We start from the raw sequence: 21,162 nt of genomic DNA, 5'->3' as shown, positions 1-21,162 counted from the left end.
TCCCCGCTTTGTGACAGGTGCTGAGGGCTGCAGTCTGAAAGCCACCGGCTGGACGGTCACAGCCTTGCTGTGCTGCCAGCTACAGACTAGCTGAGAGCAAAAACTTTCCTTCACCCTGCTCTGCCCTTGTCCAGCAAAACACATGACAATGTGCCCTTTGGCCCAGCCTCAATTTCAGCCACAGCCACAGCGCAGGCACGCCGGTGCAAAAGGGACCAGGTGGCACTGGAGAAACTGGGCATTGATCCCTTGACCTTTTCCATGTTGATCCTCGAGACACAAGACAGCTCCAGATGTGTGGGGGCCCTGGTCAAAAGAAAACTGGAGGCTGTGGTAGGCCAGTAGGGGGCGCTCCTGTGCTGAGGCACCTGCCACATGGCACCGGCCTACAGCCGACCAACCATGTTCCTCTTGAACACCTGCAAACCTGGGGTAACCGCTGCCACCACCCGGACTCCAGTCCCTGTTAGGACTCTGTGCCATCCGGCGTACACAGACTCTGTCGGCCCCTGATGGCAGGGGGCCCTGGACCCATGTGTTAATCTTCACCTGCCTGCATGCTCCCCAAACCCACTGACCACAAGCCACAGCTCCACACAGCCACCCTGCTGCTTCCCCCACCGCTGCCACCGCTGTCCCAAGCATAGGGGGAAGCTGTCGCTCCTCCGGGCCTCCGGAAGAAAGATGAAGCCCTGCAAATGCAGGAATGGGGAAGGGAGGCTGGACATCCAGGTGTGCGCTCGCCCTTCGCAAGCAGTTGGGGGAGCAGAAGTGAGTTTGGGCCAGTGGCGCAATGGATAACGCGTCTGACTACGAATCAGAAGACTGTAGGTTCGACTCCTACCTGGCTCGTACTGACTGATTTTCCCGAGCCAAGGGCTTTCTTCTGCCTGCCCTTCAGATTACTTTTGGCCCAGGCACCCCACAGGTCTCATGCCAGAGTAAGAGAAAAGTGCCCTTTGGCCCATTCCCCATTTGGAGCTGCAGCCCCCGAGCGGGCATGCCAGGACAAAAGGCGACGCAAAGCGCTGGGGAATGCGGGCACTGATCCCACTACCGCTCGCTTTTCCCAAGCCATACAAAGGGGCTGGTACTTTAGGGGGCCTCTCAGGGAGCACTCCCCTCCCCCTCTGCACTAGGCTGCTCTCTCAGCTGCAGTGGGCTTCACTGGGGTCGCTGTGCCCTGAAACAGGGCTCTTTGGTCCTCTGCCTTGGCCCTGTCGTCTGGATCAGTAGCCCGAGCACAGTCTGCCTCTCTAGACTCAACCTTTTACAATCGGTTGTAGGCCTGGGCTGCCTCGTGCCTGCCAGGCACACAGGAACCTACCCTTTCACCCAGCCTCGTCTGGAAAAGGAACATGAGCTGGAGAGTGCGGGCATCGATCCCACTACCCCTCACATGCTAAACAAGCACTCTACCACCTGAGCTAATCACCCTGCTTACAAGTAGACCTAAGATTTATTAGAGCCCTGGGCAAACAGAAGACTAGGGGACCCACACCAGGTGAGAGCAGGTTCCCTCTCCCCATCGACAAGGACAAATCCCCCCTGTGTGCCAGGGGCTGTAGCTGGGCCCCTGAGCCTCCGTGGTGTGTCCAGGGTGGGCCCACAGCACCGTGGGATGGGCCAGGGTTGGGGCAAGGGCTGGGGCTGGCTTTTGGTGGGGGGCATGAGCTCCACCCCTGCTACCCGCCTGCCCCTGTGGTCCTGTCTAATCCCAGCGGTGCTTGTCTCAGGAGCAGCCCACACACGGGAGGGAGTGGGAGAGGGAGTGGGGGCAGCACTGGGGTTGCCCATGGGGTTCCTGGGAGCAGACGGCCACGGGAGGCTGCAGCCACCTGCAGAGAGCTCGGCGCCCACACCTCACCCCTGGCCCTGGCCTGGCCGGACGGGAGGAGGAGCACACTGCCCACCCTGGATGCCCATGGCCAGGATGCCCGCCTGGGCCCTGCTACTCATGTAGTTCATGGAGCCTCTGATGGGCAGGGACCCCTGGGCCCGGGCCCCGTGGGTCCATGTGTTAACCTCTTTCTCCCTGCATGCACCGCAGGCTGCCGCCCCGTTCCCATTGCTGCAGCCCAGCTCTACTCTTCCCCACTCCCTGCCAGCCCCAGCTCCCCTCACACCCACTCCTGCCCCACCGCCGCAGTCTCCTCTGTCCCCGTGCACGACGGCCAAAGAAGAGGGGCTCCCGAACAACTGGAATGAGACGCCTGTCGGCAGCGTACTCAGATCTTTGGCTTCCCTCCAGGATGCCCCACCACAGCCCCCTGCCACACATCCCACCCTGCTGCCTCCAGTCACTGCTGCCCCAGGCATAGGGAAGCCTCGTCAGCTCCAGGCCCCCCATTGAAAGATCAAGCCAAGTTAGGACTGGGGCAGGGACACCAGAAATGCACACAAGGACGGTCCGCCCAACGCTCCTGCCTCCTCCGCTGTGTGAAAGGTGTTCGGGACCTGCACCCCGCTGGAGCCGTCCACCGCTCCCTGCTGATGGGGGTCTTCAGGGGCGCTTCTGGGCTGTGCTTCGCCCTGCTGAGCAGCTCTCCTCAGCCCCCCTCACCCCGCTCTTCTCCCTTCTCTCTCCCAGAGGTGTTCCCCTCGCGCTAGGCACGCAGCTCCTTTATTCGCTCTGCGGCTCTGCCCTGAAGTCTTCCCGACAGGAGTGTTGCAGTCTTGAATCAGGTCCAGCGTTGGGGGGCACTCCTCTCCCCGCTCCCAGGATGAGCTCCACCAATCACAACAGCAAGATTTCTAGCCTGGGACTCAACCCAGGCTCCGAAAGGCAAGCCTGCTACACATGTGTGGAGTCCTTCAGCAGTTCCTGGGGGAACCACATCCCCCACGCAGCCAACCCCCTGCCAGGGACACAGGAGCCTGCCTTTCACCCAGCCCTGTCTCAGCCACAGCCACAGCCACAGCACAGGTCGGTCTGGACAAAAGGGAACACGAGCTGGAGAATGCGGGCATCGATCCTGCTACCTCTCGCATGCTAAGCGAGCGCTCTACCATCTGAGCTAATTCCCCTGCTTGTAGGGAGTGTTTAAGCTTTATTAGTGCCCTGGGCAAACAGAAGACTAGAGGACCCACACCAGGTGTGGGCAGGTTCCCTCTGCACCTGCCACGGGGCTGCGGGCGGGCCCGACCAGCGTCCGTGGCACATGCAGGGTGAGCCAAGGGGCATGAGCACCACCGAGGTGAAGGAGGACCTGGCCTCAGCCCTGCCCCACAACCCAGTGGGTGTCATGCAGCTGGGGCTGCGGCTCCCAGGACCAGGATGCCCCCACCAGGGAGCTCCCCGAAACACATCCCACCCCACTGCCTCTACCACGACTGCCCCCAGGCATAGGGGGAAGCCACCTCTGCTCTGGACCCCCGCTGAAAGGTCAAGCAAAGGCAGCAAGGGGGCAGGGAGGCCACAAACCTGCACAAGGAGGGTCCCGCCAGCATGCCTGCCTCCCCCGCTTTGCGACAGGTGCTGAGGGCTGCAGCCTGAAAGCCGCAGGCCGGACGGTCACAGCCTTGCTGCGCTGCCAGCTACAGACTAGCTGAGAGAAAAAGTTTCCTTCAAGCTGGAATCGAACAAGTGACATAAAGAGTTTCATACAAAGCAAACCTACAGGCCTCCGCTCCCCAGCTAAGCTATCAAAGGAAGATGAGTTTGCAGGTTCGACTACTACCTGGCTTGTACTGCCTTTTTTGTGAGCCAAGAGCTCTCTTGCAGCTCCTGCTTCCCACTGCTTTTCTCACCCGGCTGCACCTCACTCCCATCCCCTTCTACCCCCTGCTCTGCCCTTGTCCAGCAAAACACCAAGAACATGCCCTTTGGCCCAGCCTCCATTGCAGCCACAGCCACAGCCACAGCACAGGCTTAAAGGTCCAAAAGGGACCAGGTGGCACCAGAGAAATGGGGCATTGAGCCCTTGACCTCTTGCGTGCTTGACCATCAGAGGTACATGATCGAGCCACAAGACAGTCCAGATGTTTGGGGGCCCTGGGCAAAAAGAGAACTGGAGGCTGTGGTGGCCCAGTACGGGGCACTCCTGTGCTGAGACACCCGCCGCGCTGCACCGGACCAAAAGCCCCGCTTGGAGTGCCTCCCCTGGGGTGTCTGCAGCCGACCAACCACGTTCCTGGAGTACACCCACAAGCCTGTGGTAACTGCTGCCACCACCCGGACTCCAGTCTCTGTTTGGGCGCTGTGCCACCCGGCGCACACAGACCCTGTAGACCCCTCATGGCAGGGGCCCTGTGGGCCCGTTTGTTAATCTGTACCTGCCTGCACGCTCCCCAGACCCACGGCCCCCACTCCCATTGCCACAGGCCAAAACGCCCAATTCCCACTCCCCGCCAGCCCCAGCTCCCCTGGCACCCACCCGCTGCCCCCACCACCACGGTCATCTCTGCCCTCACTCACAACAGCTGAAGAAGACGGACTCCTGAATAACTGGAACGAGATGCCTGCCAGGTCTGGGCCTGTCAGCATCAAACCCAGGAGATTTTTGGCTTCACTCCAGGATTGCCCCACAACGGCGCTCCCTGCTGCACATCTCACCCCGCTGCTGCCTCCAGGGCTGCCCCCAGGCATAGGGGGAAGCAGCCGCTCCTCCGGGCCCCCTGCTGAAAGACGAAGCCCTGCACATGCAGGAACGGGGAAGGGAGGCTGGACCGCCAGGTGTGGGCTCGCCCTTCACCAGCAGCTGGGGGAGCACATGTAAGTTTGGGCCAGTGGTGCAATGGATAACGCATCTGACTGTGAGTTGAGAGCTTATTGGTTCAAATCCTGCCTTACTTTCACTAACTGCCCATTCAGAGCCGAGGGCTCTTTTCTGCCTGCCCCTTCAGGTTGCTTTTGACCCAGGCACCCCACAGCCCTCATGCCAGGATCAGAGGAAGGTGCCCTTTGGCACAGCCCCCATTTTGAGATGATCTCGTGGGGCACCTGATAGTTCATGGTAGCCTGGGACATAGTGACCATCACTTGGTCGAGTTCACTATCCAGGGAAAGGTGGGTAAAGTCACTAGTGGGGCTAAGGTGTTGGACTTCAGAAGGGCCAACTTTAGCAAGCTCAGAAGGCTAGTTAGTGAGGGGATGCAACTCAGGAACATGGAGCATGTGGGGGTTCAGGAGGGCTGGAGGTATCTCAAGGGAGTGATCCTTGGGGCTCAAAAGGAGTCTATCCCATTACGTAGGAAGGGAGGTAAGGGGGCAAAAAAGCCCCCTTGGCTGAACAGGAAAGTCCGGGAGAGTCTGGGGGCAAAGAAGGAGATGTATAGGCGATGGAAGCAGGGAACAGCCACCAAGGAGGAATATATCTCCCTGGTGCGCTATTGCAGGGAATCAGTTAGACAGGCCAAGGCCCCGGGGCTTGAGCTCAGGCTGGCTTCAACAATCAAGGACAATAAAAAGTCCTTCTTCAGGTACATAGCGGGCAAAAGGAAAGCTCAGAGCAACATGGGGCCCCTGCAGGACAAACCAGGACAGCTGGTGGTTGACGCGGGGAAAAAAGCAGAGCTCTTCAATGAGTTCTTCGCTTCAGTATTTCTAAGTACCGACCAAGCCAATTCCCCCACCTCGATCACTGACGGATGTCCACAGGGCACCAGTCCACCTACGGTCAGTTCTCAAATAGTGGAGGGGCTCCTGGAAGAGCTGGATGGGTACAGGTCAGCAGGCCAGGATGACCTCCATCCACAGCTGCTGAAAGAATTGGCCAGTGTCATAGCTGAGCTGCTGGCATGGCTGTTCGAGCACTCGTGGTGCTCCGGCCAGGTCCCTGAGGACTGGAGAAGGGCCAAGGTGGCGCCCATGTTCAAGAAAGGGAGAAAGGATGAGCCGGGTAACTTTAGACCAGCCAGTCTTACCTCTATTCCTGGGAAAATGCTGGAGAAAACAATCAAAGAGCACATTTGTGCAGGCCTGGCAGGGGAAACGATGCTGAGGGGAAACCAGCACCGGTTTGTCACAGGTAGATCCTGCCTGACAAACCTTGTAGCCTTCTATGACCAGGTCACACACTGCCTGGACGCAGGAGCCAAGGCTGATGTCATCTTCCTGGACTTTAGGAAGGCCTTCGACACAGTTTCGCACCCTATCCTCACTGGGAAGCTAGCAGACTGTGGGGTGGATGCCTACACGGTCAGGTGGGTGGCCAACTGGCTCAGGGACCGCACCAGAGAGCGGTGGTGGAGGGATCCTTCTCGGCCTGGAGGCAGGGGGGCAGTGGGGTCCCGCAGGTTTTGGTCCTTGGACCGGTGTTATTCAATATCTTCATCAGTGATTTGGACGAGGGCATGGAGAGCACCCTCTCCAAGTTCACTGAAGATACCAAGTTATGGGGCAAAGTTAGTGCACCGGAGGGCAGGGAGCAGATTCAGGCCGACCTGGACAGGTTGGCTCAATGGGCAGAGAGAAATAGGGTATGATTTAATAAAGAGAAATGTAAGGTACTCCACCTGGGAAGGAGGAACCCCAGCACAGCTATAGGTTGGGGAGTGTCCTTCTCTGCAGCTCCGAGGCAGAGCTAATTCCCCTGCCGCAGGTGCTGCTGGTCAGAGCCTTGCTGTGCTTCCAACTACAGCCTAGCTGAGAGCAAAAACTTTCCTTCACCCTGCTCTGCCCTTGTCCAGCAAACGCATGAGAACGTGCCCTTTGGCCAGCCTCCATTTCAACCACAGCGGCAGCGCAGGCGTGCCGGTGGAAAAGGGACCAGGCGGCGCTGGAGAAATGGGGCATTGATCCCTTGACCACTTGTATGCAAAATGCATGCTCGACCATCTGAGGTACATCATCTGGACATGGAAAAACTCCAGATGTGCGGGGGCCCTGGGCAAAAAGAGAACTGGAGGCTGTGGTGGGCCAGCAGGGGGCGCTCCTATGCTGAGACACCCACCGCGCTGCAGCGGACCAAAGACACCTCTCGGAGTGTCTCCCCTGGGGTGTCTCCATCTGGCCAACCGCATTCCTGGACTTTGCAGGAGCTGTATGTGATCGGTCGGTGACACTAGGCGCTCAGGGTCACAGGAAGGTGCCCTTTGGCACAGCCCCATTAGGAGCTGCAGCCACCAAGCTGGCATGCCAGGACAACAGGCAACACAAAAACATGGAGAATGCAGGCATCGATCCCACTACCTCTCGCATGCTAAGCAAGCGCTCTACCACTTGAGCTAATTCCCCAGTACATGGCAGTGATGTTACATTTGCTGGGACCCAGGACAGACTGAAAATTGGTGGACCAGCCCACAGGCAAAGGCACGTTCCCTCTGTGTGTGCCAGGGGGCTGCAGCTGGGCCCCCCACCCTCCATGGTGTGTCCAGGGTGGGCCCGCAGCACTGCAGGAAGGGTTGGGGCAGGGTTGCGTTTGGGGCCGGCTTTCAGTGGGGGGCATGAGCTCCTGCCCTGCTACCCGCCTGCCCCTCTGCCGGGCACTCTGGTCCTGTCCTGTCCCTGCAGTGATGGTCTTGGGAGCAGCCCACACATGGCAGGGAGTGGGAGAAGGAGTGGGGGCAGCACTGGGGTTGCCCATGGGGCTCCTGGGAGCAGACGGCCCCAGGAGGCTCCTGCCACCTGCAGAGAGCCCGGCGCCCACACCTCACCCCTGCCTCGGCTTAGCCGGAGGGGAGGAGGGTCACGCTGCCCTCCCTGGATGCCCATGGCCAGGATGCTCACCTGGGCCCTGCTACATGTGCTGCTTCAGGGAGCCTCTGATTGGCAGGGACCCCTGGGCCCAGGCCCTGCTCAGCCTCCACAAGAGAAGGCTGAGGGGGGATCAGGTAGCTGTCTATAAACTTACCAGTGGGGAAGGGAGAGACCCTGTTGCCCCGAGCACCTTCTGGAGTAAAAAGACATTACGGCCACAAGTTGTTTGAGAGCAGGTTCAGGTTGGACATTACAAGACACTACTTCACAGTCAGGGCGGCTAGGACCTGGAACCAACTTCCAAGGGAAGTGGTGCTGGCTCCTGCCCTGGGGGTCTTTAAGAAGCGGCTCGACAATCACCTGGCTGGGGTCATTAGAGCCCAGTACTCTCTCCTGCCCCGGGCAGGGGGTTGGACTTGATGGTCTACTTAGGTCCCTTCTGCCCCTACATCTATGACTCTATGAATCCATAAAAGCAAATTCTTTCCTTTGCACTGGAGAGAAACCAGAGAGCTAAGGATTTCCTACATGAAGCGAGCCCATAGTCCTCCGCTCTCCCAGCTGAGCTATCAAAAGGAGATTGGGCTGTTGGTGCAAGTGTGACTCAAGGTGTCACGGTGCACTGTCCTCAGGTCTCACAGGCCTCCACCCCCAGGTGAGGCCAGGTTCTCTTTCACCTGTCCGGGGGCTGCAGCTGGGCCCCGCAGCCTCCTCCACACCTCTGGGGGGGCTCGCCCTTCCGCAGCAGCTGGCAACCCCCAGCGCTTGCCTGGCCCAGTGGTGCAAGGGAGAACGTGTCTGATTACGAATCAGAAAATGCTACTTTCGAGTCCTTCCCAGCTCATTCCACCCTTTCTCCAAGCCAAGAGCTCTCCTGCGCCTGCTGCTTACTGTTGCTTCATTTCCACCGGGAGAACCACAGCCCCCGTGCAGCAAATCAGCCCCCCTGCCAGGCACAGAGGAACCTCCCTTTCACCCAGCCTGCATGTCAGCCGCAGCGGACAGAAATGCACAAACTAAAACACAAGCGCATCGATCCCACTACCCCTCGCATGCTACCCCACTGGAGCTGTCCGCTGCTCCCTGCTGATGTGGCTCTTCAGGGGCGATTCTGGGCTGTGCTTCGGTCTGCTGGGCAGCTCCCCTCAGCCCCCCTCACCCCGCTCTTCTCCCTTCTCTCTCCCGGAGGTGTTCCCCTCGCGCTGGGCACGCAGCTGCTTTTATTTGCTCCACGGCTCCGCCCCGAACTCTTCCTAACAGGAGTGTTGCAGTCTTGAATCAGGTCCAGCATTGGGGGGCACTCCTCTCCCCGCCCCCCAGGAAAGGGGCGTGACTGAACTCCTCTTGCTGCCTCCAGATTGGGGATGAGCTCCACCAATCACAACAGCAAGATTTCAAGCCTGGGACTCAACCCAGCTCCGAAAGGCAAGCCTGCTGCACACGTGTGGAGTCCTTCAGGGCTCATTTCACCCATTCCCAAACGCAGAGCTCCCATGTGCCCCGTGCTTCCTGCTGCTTTTTACCCCTGGGGGAACCACATCCCCCATGCAGCCAATGCCCCTGCCAGGCACACAGGAGCCTGCCTTGCACCCAGCCCCGTCTCAGCCACAGCACAGGTCGGTCTGGACAAAAGGGAACATGAACTGGAGAATGCGGGCATCGATCCCGCTACCTCTCGCATGCTAAGCGAGCGCTCTACCACCTGAGCTAATTCCCCTGTTTGTAGGTAGGGATTAAGCTGTACTAGTGCCCTGGGCAAACAGAAGATTAGAGGACCCACACCAGGTGTGGACAGGTTCCCTCTGCACCTGCCACGGGGCTGCGGGCGGGCCCGGCCAGACTCCACGGCAGGCTCGGCATGAGCCAGGTGGCATGAGCGCTGCTGAGGTGAAGGTGGACCTGGCCTCAGCCTGGCCCCTCCACCCAGCAGGTGTCATGCAGCTGGAGCTGCGGCCCCCCAGCACCAGGATGCCCCCACCATGGAGCTCCCTGGGACACATCCCACCCCACTGCCTCTGCCACGACTGCCCCCAGGCATAGGGGGAAGCCACCTCTGCTCCCAGCCCCCGCTGAGAGATCATGCGATGGCAGCAAGGGGGCAGGGAGGCCACAAACCTGCATGAGGAGGGTCCCGCCAGCATGCCTGCCTCCCCGCTTTGTGACAGGTGCTGAGGGCTGCAGCCTGAAAGTCGCAGGGCAGAGGGTCACGGGCTTGCTGCGCTGCCAGCTACAGACTAGCTGAGAGCAAAAAGTTTCCTTCCAGCTGGAATTGAACAAGTGACATAAGGATTTTCATACAAAGCAAACCTACAGGCCTCCATTCTCCCAGCTAAGCTATCGAAGGAAGATTAGTTTGCACGCTCACCTCCTACCTGCCTCATACTGCCTTTTTCTGAGCTGATATCTCTCTTGCACCTGCCGCTTACTGTTGCTTTTCTCACCCAGCTGCACCTCACTCCCATCCACTTCTGCCCCCTGCTCTGCCCTTGTCCAGCAAAACACACGAGAACGTGCCCTTTGGCCCAGCCTCCATGGCAGACACAGCCGCAGCGCAGGCATGCCGGTGGAAGAGGGCCTGGAGGAATTGGTCACAAGCCCTTGACCTCTTGCACGCTGAATATGTGCTCTACCGTCAGAGATACATCAGCTAGACTTGGAAAACTCCAGATGTGTGGGGGCCCTGGGCAAAAAGAGAACTGGAGGCTGTGGTGCGCCAGTAGGGGGCGCTCCTGTGCTGAGCCACCCCCCTCACTGCACCGGACCAAAAACCCCGCTTGAAGCATCTCCCTGGGGTGTCTACATCTGGTCAAACACGTTCCTGGAGTTTGCAGGAGCTGTATGTGATCGGCGTCGACGACACTAAGCGCTCGCTCCTTGGGTCACCAGGCCTTGTCACTGGCTCTAAGCACAACATCTGCCAACAGAGTCTCACCCTTGCGCTGGGAAGCTCCCTGCAACTTCTGGTACATCCGGCCACTCCCAGTGGGTGTCCTGCACCCTGCGGGGACTGGAAGGGTCCCCAGGAAGCTCCAGAGTCTCTTGTAGGCCTCCTGGTCACTGAAGAAATGGGTCAGCTCCATCAGAATGTGCTGGAAAACCCTCACCCATTCTGGGGTAGCCTCAGTACCAGCAGGTTGCCCTGCTCCCCCCTGTCCTCGGCCACCCACTGCACTGCACCGGACCAAAAACACCACTTGGAGCGTCTCCCCTGGGGTGCCTACACCTGGCCAACCACATTCCTGGAGTAGACGCACAAGCCTGGGGTAACCGCTGCCACCACCCGGACTCCAGTCTCTGTTCGGGCTCTGTGCCACCCGGCACACACAGACCCTGTAGACCCCAGGCCCCACGGGCCCATGTGTTACCACCAGCCAAACCTCCCCTCACACCCACCTCCTGCCCCACAGCCACAGTCTCCTCTGCCCTCGCACACAATGGGTGAAGAGGAGGGGCTCCCGAACAACTGGAACGAGACACCTGCCAGCTCCGCTCCTGTTGGCAGCAAACTCAGGACTTCTTCCTCTTCACTGCAGGATGCACCGCCCAACAGAGCTCCCTGCCACACACTCCTTCCTGGCTTGTACGGCCCTTTCTTTCTGAGCCAAGGGCTCTGCTGCTCCTGCTGCTTCATGTTCCTTTGGCCCAGTGCCCATTTCAACTGCAGCCCCAGAGCGGGCATGCCACCTCAAAAGGCAACACAAAGCATTGGAAAATAGAGGCATCGATCCTGCTAATTATCACATGCTTCCTCTCCCATGCTAAGAGAGTGCTCTACCATGTGAACTAATTCCTGTGCACAGGGGGGAAAGCCTAGATTTGTCGGGGCCCTGGACAAACAGAACAGTGGCACCCCCCGTACCCCCCCCCCCAGGAAAGGGCAAATTCCCTCTGTGTGTGCCAGAGAGCTGCAGATGGGCCCCCAGCCTCTGAGGAGTGTCCAGGGTGGGCCCGCAACACCGTGGGATGGGGCAGGGCTGGGGGAGGGCCTGGGTCTGAGGCCAGCTTTTGGTATGGGGCATGAGCTCCAGCCCTGCTACCCGCCTGCCCTTCTGCCAAGCCCTCTGGTCGTGTCCTGTCCCACTGGAGCTGGTCTCGGCAGCTTCCCACACATGGCAGGGAGTGGAGGATGGAGTGGTGGTGGGACTGCGGTTGCCTGGTGCCCACACCTCACCCCTGGCTCCAGCCCTGGCCCTGGCCTGGCTGGAGAGGAGGAGCACGCTGACCACCCTGGATGCCCATGCCTTACTCCCCCACGATGTGACAGGTGCTGAGGGCCCGCAGCCTGAAAGCCACAGGCCAGAGGGTCACAGCCTTGCTGCGCTGCCAACTACAGACTAGCTGAGAGCAAAAAGTTTCCTTCAAGTTGGAATTGAACAAGTGACATAAGGATTTTCATACAAAGCAAACCTAGAGGTCTCCGATCTCCCAGCTCAGCTATAGAAGGAAGAAAAGTTTGTAGGTTTGACTGTTACCTGGCTCGTACTTCCTTTGTTGTGAGCCAAGAGCTCTCTTGTACCTGCTGCTTGCCATTGCTCTTCTCGCCCGGCTGCACCTCACTCTCATCCCCTTCTACCCCCTCCTTTGCCCTTCTCCAGCAAAATACTGAGAGCATGCCCTTTTGCCCAGCCTCCATTTCAGATGCAGCCGCAGCACAGGCTTGTCAGGCCAAAAGGGACCAGGTGGCACTGGAGAAACTGGGCATTGATCCTCTGACCTCTCCCACGCTCGACCATCAGAGGTACATCCTCGAGACACAAGACAGCTCCAGATGTGTGGGGGCCCTGGGCAAAAAGAGAACTGGAGGCTGTGGTGGGCTAGTTGGGGGCGCTCCAGTCCTGAGACACCCGCTGCTCTGCACCGGCCTAAAAACCCCTCCTGGAGTGTCTCCCGTGGGGTGTCTCCAGCCGACCAACCACGTTTCTGGAGTACACCGGCAAGACTGGGCTAACCGCTGCCACCACCCGGACTCCAGTCTCTGTTAGGGCTCTGTGCCACCCGGCGTACACAGACCCTGTAGACCCCTCATGGCAGGAGCCCCATGGGTCCGTGTTAATCTGCACCTGCCTGCATGTTCTCCAAACCCACGGCCCCTATTCCCATTGCCGCAGGCCAGAACACCCATTCCCTGCTCCCCACCAGCCCCATCTCCCCTCGCACCCACCCCCTGCTCCCTCTGCCACGGTCATCTCTGCCCTCACTCACAACAGCTGAAGAAGACAGACTCCAGAATAAGTGGAACGAGACGCCTGCCAGGTCCGGGCCTGTCGGCAGCAAACTCAGGAAATCTTTGGTTTCACTCCACGATTTCCCCACAACGGAGCTCCCTGCCGCACATCTCACCCCGCTGATGCCTCCACCGCTGCCCCCACTGCCCCAGGCATAGGGGAAGCCGCCGCTCCTCCGGGCCTCCTGCTGAAAGACAAAGCACTGCAAATGCAGGAATGGGGAAGGGAGGCTGGACTGCCAGGTGTGCACTCGCCCTTCACCAGCAGCTGGGGGAGCATAAATGAGCATGGGCCAGTGGCGCAATGGATAACGCGTCTGACTACGAATCAGAAGATTGTAGGTTCGACTCCTGCCTGGCTCGCAGTGACTGCTTTTTCTGAGCCCAGGGCTCTCTTCTGCCTGCCCCTTTGGGTTGCTTTTGGGCCAGGCACCCACAGCCCTCATGCCAGGGTAAGAGAAAAGTGCCCTTTGGCCCATTCCCCATTTGGAGCTGCAGGCCCCAAGCGGGCATGCCAGGACAAAAGGCAACACAAAGCGCTGGAGAATGTGGGCATCGATCCCACTACCGCTCACATGCAAAGCAAACACTCGACCACCCGACAATTCCCTGGTGCCCAAAGCTGTGGCTAGGCTTGATATTGCCCTGGACAAACAGAAAATTCATAGATTCATAGATTGTTCAGTCGGAAGGGACCACAATGGCTCATCGTGTGCGACCCCCTGCCCCTGGCAGGAAAGAGGACCGAGGTCAGATGGCCCCAGCCAGGTGACTATCTAGCCTCCTCTTGAAGACCTCCAAGCTAGGTGATAGCACCACCTCTCTTGGGAGCCCGTTCCAGATCCTGGCCACCCTGACTGTGAAAAATGTCTTCCTAATGTCTAACCTAAATCCCCTCTCAACTAGTTTACACCCGTTATTCCTAGTCACTCCCTGGGGTGCCTTGGTAACAGCACGTCCCCTATTCCCCATTGACCTCCCCTAATAAGTTTATAGGCGGCCACAAGGTCTCCCCTCAGCCGTCTCTTGTGAAGGCTGAAGAGATTCAGCTCTCTCAACCTCCCCCTGTAGGGTCTATCACGAAGGCCACTAGTCATGCGAGTGGCCTCCTCTGGACCCTCTCCAGATTCCCCGTGTCCCTCTTGAAGTGCGGCGCCCAGAACTGGACACAGTACTCCAACTGCAGCCTGACCAGTGTCTCATAGAGGGGAGCATCACCTCCCTCAATCTGTTAGTCATGCACCTGCTAATGCACGACAAGGTGCGATTGGCCTTGTTGATGGCCTCGTTACCCTGCCGGCTCATGTTCATCTTGGAGGCAGTGACCACCAGTAGCTGGGGGAACGTTTGTTCACCAGAGCGCCCCAAAGGATGACGACTAGGTCGAATGGTCATAAACTACTTCAAGACCGTTTCAGGCTGGACATAAGGAAGAATTTCTTTACTGTCCGAGCCCCCAAGGTCTGGAACAGCCTGCCGCCGGAGGTTGTTCAAGCGCCTACATTGAACACCTTCAAGATGAAACTGGATGCTTATCTTGCTGGGATCCTATGACCCCAGCTGACTTCCTGCCCTTTGGGCAGGGGCTGGACTCGATGATCTTCCAAGGTCCCTTCCAACCCTAATGTCTATGAAATCTATGAAATCTATGAATCCCTCTCTGCCTCGGAGCTGCTGAGAAGGACACTCCCCAACCTAGAGGTGTGCGGGGGCTTCCTCCTTCCCAGGTGGAGTACCTTACATTTCTCTTTATTAAACTGCATCCTATTTCTCTCTGCCCATTGAGCCAACCTGTCCAGGTCAGCCTGAATCTGCTCCCTGAGCCTCCGTGGTGTGTTCAGGGTGGGCCCACAGCACCGTGGGATGGGCCAGGTTGGGGCAGGGGCTGGGTTTGGGGCCAGCTTTTGGTGGGGGGCATGAGCTCCACCCCTGTTGGCCGCCTGCCCCTCTGGTCCTGTCCAGTCCCACCAGCCCTGGTCTCGGGAGCAGCCCACACATGGCAGGGAGTGGGAGAGGGAGTGGGGGCAGCACTGGGGTTGCCCATGGGGCTCCTGGGAGCATATGGCCACAGGAGGCCACTGCCGCCTGCAGAGAGCCTGGCGCCCACACCTCACCTCTGGCCCTGGCCTGGCCGGATGGGAGGAAGAGCACACTGCCCACCCTGGATGCCCATGGTCAGGATGCCCACCTGGGCCCTGCTACTCATGTGGTTCAGGGAGCCTCTGATGGGCAGGGAGCCCTGGGCCCAGCCCCGCGGGTCCATGTGTTAATCTCTTTCTACCTGTACACTTCCCAGGCTGGTACCCTGTTCCATTGCTGCAGCCCAGCACTCCTCTTCCCCACTCCCCGCCAGCCCCAGCTCCCCTCACACCCACCCCTGCCCCACCGCCACAGTCTCCTCTGTCCCCGTGCACAACGGCCAACCAAGAGGGGCTCCCGAACAACTGGAACGAGACGCCTGCCAGCTCCGGTCCTGTCGGCAGGAAACTCAGATCTTTGGCTTCACTCCACGATGCCCCACCACACAGCCCCCTGCCACCATCCCACCCCGCTGCCACATCCACCGCTGCCCCCAGGCATAGGGGAGCCTCATCTGCTCCAGGCTGCCCGATGAAAGCTCAAGGCAAGGAAGGACTGGGGCAGGGACACCAGAAACTCCCATAAGGACGGCCTGGCCAATGCTCCTTCCTGAAGGGTGCTGAGGACCTGCACCCCAGACACACAGGCTTGCGGTGCCGCCAGCTGCAGACTGGCTCAGAGCAAACCCTTTCCTTTGCGCTGGAGAGAGACCAGAGAGCTAAGGATTTCTACACAAAGCGAGCCCGTGGTCCTCTGCTCTCCCAGCTGACCTAGCAAAGCACGACGGGGCTGTGGGCGCAAGGGGGACTCAAGGTGGCACGCTGCCCTGCCCGCAGGGCTTGCTGGCCTCCACGCCCCGGTGAGGGCAGGTTCCCTTTTCACATTCACTTATCACAAGGGAAAGGATCAAGGATACAAACATTTGTACAATATATATATTTATTTGTAAGATATCGAAACCAGTAACATAACCAGTACCCTCTGGGGAAATGATGTACAACCTCATACCGGTGCTCCACACACAGGTAAGTCACAGGTAAGTCTCTGATCTGAAACAGATAAACCCCAAAGATAAACTCAATCCTGAGGGGAAACCCCAACACGGGCATCAATCCCACTACCTCTGATATGCAAAGAGAGCACTCTACCACGTGAGCTAACTGCCTTAAGGGCTGTCAGGGATTAAGATTTATTAGTGCTCTAGGCAAACAGAAGATTAGAGGACCCACACCAGGTGTGGGCAGGCTCCCTCTGTGCCTGCTACAGGGCTACCATTTGAGCTAATCTACATTGCACTGGCCTCAGGTCTCACAGGCCTCCACCCCCAGGTGAGGGCAGGTTCCCTTCACACCTGTCCGGGGGCTGCAGCTGGGCCCCCGCAGCCTCCTCGACCGCTCTGGGGGGGCTCGCCCTCCCGCAGCAGCTGGCAACCACCAGCGCTTGCCTGGCCCAGTGGTGCAATGGAGAACGTGTCTGATTACGAAGCAGAAAATGCTAGTGTAGCCCAGGTAACTTGGGTACACACTGCCCTGCTCCGAGTGACGGGGACTGTTAGCTGGGAGGTGTGCCGGGGGTGGGAGCTGAAGACTGCTCGGTTCCCCTCCGTCCCTAGAGATCCAGGCCAGGACAGTCGGGGACTTCTCTACGTACACATCTATTCACATTCACTTATCACAAGGGAAAGGATCATGGATACAAACAGATGTACAATATATATATTTATTTGTAAGATGTCGAAACCAGTAACATAACCAATACCCTCTGGGGAAATGATGTACAACCTCATACCGGTGCTCCACACACAGGTAAGTCACAGGTAAGTATCTGATCTGAAACAGATAAACCCCAAAGATAAACTCAATCCCGAGGGGAAACCCCAGTGCCCGTGGGCTTTTCCCAACCCCACAAAAAAGCTGGTACTTTAGGGGGGCCTCCCAGTGGGCCCTCCCCTTTCAGGAGCCCTTAACTAACCAGAGTGGGGGGGCACTCCCCTCCCCCGTCGGACTCCTCCTTCCCTGCAGCTCACGGCTCCCAGGCCTGGTGGGTGCCCCTTGCCCTCTGCGCCAGGCTGCTCTCTCGCCTGCAATGGGCTCCGGAGGGGTTGTTGTCCCCTGAAACAGGGCTCCGCTATGCAGGGCGTCTCGGGCCTCTGGCTCGGCCCTGTCGGCTGGCTCAGTACCCTAGCAGCGTCTGGCTCTCTGGACTCAACCTTTTGCTGTGGGCCGGAGGCCGGGCTGCCTCGTGCAGCACCAGGCTTGGTCTGCTCCCGGCCCCTGCGCGCAGCGCCTCCTGAACCGAGCTCCCAGCCTCGTTGCGAGGGTTGAGGACCTGAGCTGCCCAACTGCTGCAAAGGTCCTACTCTATGCACCATCCTGTGCACCGCGTCTCTGGCCACACACCACAGGTTGCAGACCCGAGCCGCCTCACACAGCTCCCAGGGTCTGGACGCCGTGTGCCGTGCTGCACCCGAGAGCCGAGCCGCTGGCGCCGTCTACTGCTCCCCGCTGATGGGGGTCGTCAGGGGCGCTTCTGGGCTGTGCTTCGTCCTGCTGAGCAGCTCCCCTCAGCCCCCCTCACCCCGCTCTTCTCCCTTCTCTCTCCCAGAGGTGTTCCCCTCGTGCTGGGCGCAGCTCCTTCTATTCGCTCCACGGCTCCGCCCCGAACTCTTCCCGACACGAGTGTTGCAGTCTTCACTCAGGTCCAGCGTTGGGGGGAACTCCTCTCCCCGCCCCCAGGAAAGGGGCGTGACTGAACTCCTCTTGCTGCCTCCTGATTGGGGATGAGCTCCACCAATCACAACAGCAAGATTTCAAGCCTGGGACTCAACCCAGCTCTGAAAGGCAAGCCTGCTGCACACGTGTGGAGTCCTTCAGGGCTCGTTTCACCCTTTCTCCAAACCCAGAGCTCCCATGTGCCCCGTGCTTTCTGCTGCTTTTTACTCCTGGGGGAACCACATGCCCCACGCAGCCAATGCCCCTGCCAGGCACACAGGAACCTGCCTTTCACCCAGCCCTGTCTCAGCCACAGCACAGGTCGGTCTGGACAAAAGGGAACACGAGCTGGAGAATGCGGGCATCGATCCCGCTACCTCTCGCATGCTAAGCAAGCGCTCTACCATCTGAGCTAATTCCCCTGCTTGTAGACAGGGATTAAGCTTTCTTAGTGCCCTGAGCAAACAGAAGACTAGAGGACCCACACCAGGTGTGGACAGGTTCCCTCTGCACCTGCCACGGGGCTGCGGGCGGGCCCGGCCAGCCTCCGCGGCAGGTTCGGGGCGAGCCAGGAGGCATGAGCACTGCTGAGGTGAAGGTGACCTGGCCTCAGCCTGGCCCCTGCACCTGGCGGGTGTCATGCAGCTGGAGCTGCGGCCCCCCCAGCACCAGGATGCTCCCACCATGGAGCTCCCTGAAACACATCGCACCCCACTGCCTCTGCCACGACTGCCCCCAGGCATAGGGGGAAGTCACCTCTGCTCCCAGCCCCCGCTGAGAGATCACACGATGACACCAAGGGGGCAGGGAGGCCACAAACCTGCACGAGGAGGGTCCCGCCAGCATGCCTGCCTCCCCGCTTTGTGACAGGTGCTGAGGGCTGCAGCCTGAAAGTCGCAGGGCAAAGGGGCATGGGCTTGCTGTGCTGCCAGCTACAGACTAGCTGAGAGCAAAAAGTTTCCTTCAAGCTAGAATCGAACAAGTGACATAAGGATTTTCATACAAAGCAAACCTACAGGCCTCCATTCTCCCAGCTAAGCTATCGAAGGAAGATGAGTTTGCAGGTTCGACTGCTACCTGGCTTGTACTGCCTTCTTTGCAAGTGAAGAGCTCTCTTGCAGCTCCTGCTTCCCACTGCTTTTCTCACCCAGCTGCACCTCACTCCCATCCCCTTCTACCCTCTGCTCTGCCCTTGTCCAGCAAAACACCGAGAACATGCCCGTTGGCCCAGCCTCCATTGTAGCCACAGCCACAGCACAGGCTTATAGGTCCAAAAGGGAGCAGGCAGCACCGGAGAAATGGGGCATTGAGCCCTTGACCTCTTGCGTGCTTGACCATCAGAGGTACATGATCGAGACACAAGGCAGTTCAAGATGTGCGGGGGCCCTGGGCAAAAAGAGAACCGGAGGCTGTGGTCGGCCAATACAGGGCACTCCTGTGTTGAGCCACCCGCCGCGCTGCACTGAACCAAAGACCCCTCTTGGAGTGTCTCCCTGGGGTGTCTACAGCCGATCAACCACGTTCCTGGAGTACACCCTCACACCTGGGGTAACCGCTGCCACCACCCGGACTCCAGTCTGTTAGGGCTCTGTGCCACCCGGCGCACACAGACGCTGTAGACCCCTCATGGCAGGAGCCCCGTGGCCCAATTCGTTATTGTGCACCTGCCTGCATGCTCCCCAGGCCCACGGCCCCCACTCATAGAGTCATAGATTCATAGATGTTAGGGTCGGAAGGGACCTCAATAGATCATCGAGTCCGACCCCCTGCATAAGCAGGAAAGAGTGCTGGGTCTAGATGACCCCAGCTAGATGCTCATCTAACCTCCTCTTGAAGACCCCCAGGGTCGGGGAGAGCACCACCTCCCTTGGGAGCCCGTTCCAGACCTTGGCCACTCGAACTGTGAAGAAGTTCTTCCTAATGTCCAGTCTAAATCTGCTCTCTGCTAGCTTGTGGCCATTGTTTCTTGTAACCCCCGGGGGCGCCTTGGTGAGTAAATACTCACCAATTCCCTTCTGCTCCCATTGCCACAGTCCAGAACGCCCAATCCCCACTCCCCACCAGCCCCAGCTCCCTTGGCACCCACCCCCCGTCCCCACCGCCACGGTCATCTCTGCCTTCACACACAACGGCTGAAGAAAACGGACTCCAAAACAACTGGAACAAGATGCCTGCCAGCTCCGCTCCGGTCAGCAGCAAACTCAGAAGATCTTCGGCTCCACTCCAGGATTGCCCCACGACGGCGCTCCCTGCCACACATCCCACCCCGCTGCTGCCTCCACTGCTGCCCCAGGCATAGGGGGAAGCCTCCACTCCTCCATGCCTCCTGCTGAAAGACGAAGCCCTGCAAATGCAGGAATGGGGAAGGGAGGTGTGGGGAAGGCAGGTGCAGGAAGGGTGAGCCAGGTGTGGGCTCGCCCTTTGTGGTGGGCCAGTAGGGGGTGCTCCTGCGTTGAGCCACCCACCTCCCTGCGCCCAACCACTTCCCAGGGTCCCAGTGCCTTCCTGGGGGCACCTCACACCTGGCCGACCCCCTTCCTGGAGCACACCCGCTAGCCAGGGGTTTCCACTGCCACCACCCAGAGCTCTGGACTTAATCTGGCTCCGCGCGCTCTGGGACACACAGGCCTGGTAGTCCCCAAGGGCACTTGGTTCACTTCAAGAAGGTGGGATGCTTCCTGCAGTCAGGAGCACACGTAAGGGTCTCCCTTAGTCAGCCGAACCAAGGAGACCCCAAGCCATAATCTAGACCCACTCCCAAGAAGTCTCCCACACTAGGTGCAAAGGAGAACGTTATTGGTTTCAGAGGGTAAGGTAGAATAGGGCACCGGGTAGAGCAATACCAGAGACATCCCATAGAGCAAACTCCTGTGGCTGGGTAGCCTTTGATCTCGCATCTGATCTACTGCAAGCTGTAGATCTAGGTGGGTCGCAGGCAGCTTACTCACAAGTGTCGTCCAGAGGCTGATGGGAATCCCTCTGGAGGCAGGCGGTTCCTTGATCGTGAGTTTTGAGAGACAGAGCCAGTTGCAGATGGTCCAGCTCCTCTTAGGTCCTGAGCATCCCTCCTGGCTGCCCCCTCCTCCCAGGCAGTCCTTACCTTATATAGCCCTTGTGATCTCATGTACCTGGTCCAACGGAGTCCAGCACCTGTTGGCTGTCAGTCAACCCATTTAAAATACATCAGTAGTTGCCGGGCAGACTCTAGGCCAGCGGGAGGGAAGCCCCTCACCCAGGTAGGCAATACTAGTCGTGTAGGCAGAGGGAGCAGGTTTCCCCCTCCCTCGGGAATGGATCCAGCTCAGGTGACCTAGAGAGAGCAGGTAAGGATGTGCCTTTCTGTGCTGGGCCCGTCCTAATGACAGTTGTCACCGAGCTGAGTTTTTGGGAGGGAAACAAAGGTGCTTTCTGCCGCACTCTGCACAAGCAGCTGGGGCCGCACAAGTGACCACAGGCCAGTGGCGCAATGGATAACGCGTCTGACTATGGATCATAGATTTCATAGGTTT

At 59.1% G+C, this 21,162-nt stretch overlaps 4 non-coding genes across 4 annotated transcripts; 2 read left to right on the top strand and 2 right to left on the bottom strand.

Annotated features, from left to right (window-relative positions):
• The first annotated feature begins 779 nt into the window (after positions 1 to 779).
• On the top strand, positions 780 to 852 carry TRNAR-ACG (transfer RNA arginine (anticodon ACG)). Its single transcript has one exon. It is a non-coding gene; the product is annotated as a tRNA-Arg (tRNA).
• An 8,431-nt stretch (positions 853 to 9,283) lies between these two features.
• TRNAA-AGC (transfer RNA alanine (anticodon AGC)) lies at positions 9,284 to 9,356 on the bottom strand. Its single transcript has one exon. It is a non-coding gene; the product is annotated as a tRNA-Ala (tRNA).
• A 3,797-nt stretch (positions 9,357 to 13,153) lies between these two features.
• On the top strand, positions 13,154 to 13,226 carry TRNAR-ACG (transfer RNA arginine (anticodon ACG)). The gene has a single exon. It is a non-coding gene; the product is annotated as a tRNA-Arg (tRNA).
• A 4,776-nt stretch (positions 13,227 to 18,002) lies between these two features.
• Positions 18,003 to 18,075, bottom strand: TRNAA-AGC (transfer RNA alanine (anticodon AGC)). Its single transcript has one exon. It is a non-coding gene; the product is annotated as a tRNA-Ala (tRNA).
• Positions 18,076 to 21,162: the final 3,087 nt, after the last annotated feature.

This window comes from Alligator mississippiensis, chromosome 3 (assembly GCF_030867095.1).
Source record: "Alligator mississippiensis isolate rAllMis1 chromosome 3, rAllMis1, whole genome shotgun sequence".
In the NCBI taxonomy this organism is placed as follows: Eukaryota; Metazoa; Chordata; order Crocodylia; family Alligatoridae; genus Alligator; species Alligator mississippiensis.
Note: the sequence above shows the minus strand (reverse complement) of the source record. Positions and strands in the feature narration are given on the sequence as shown.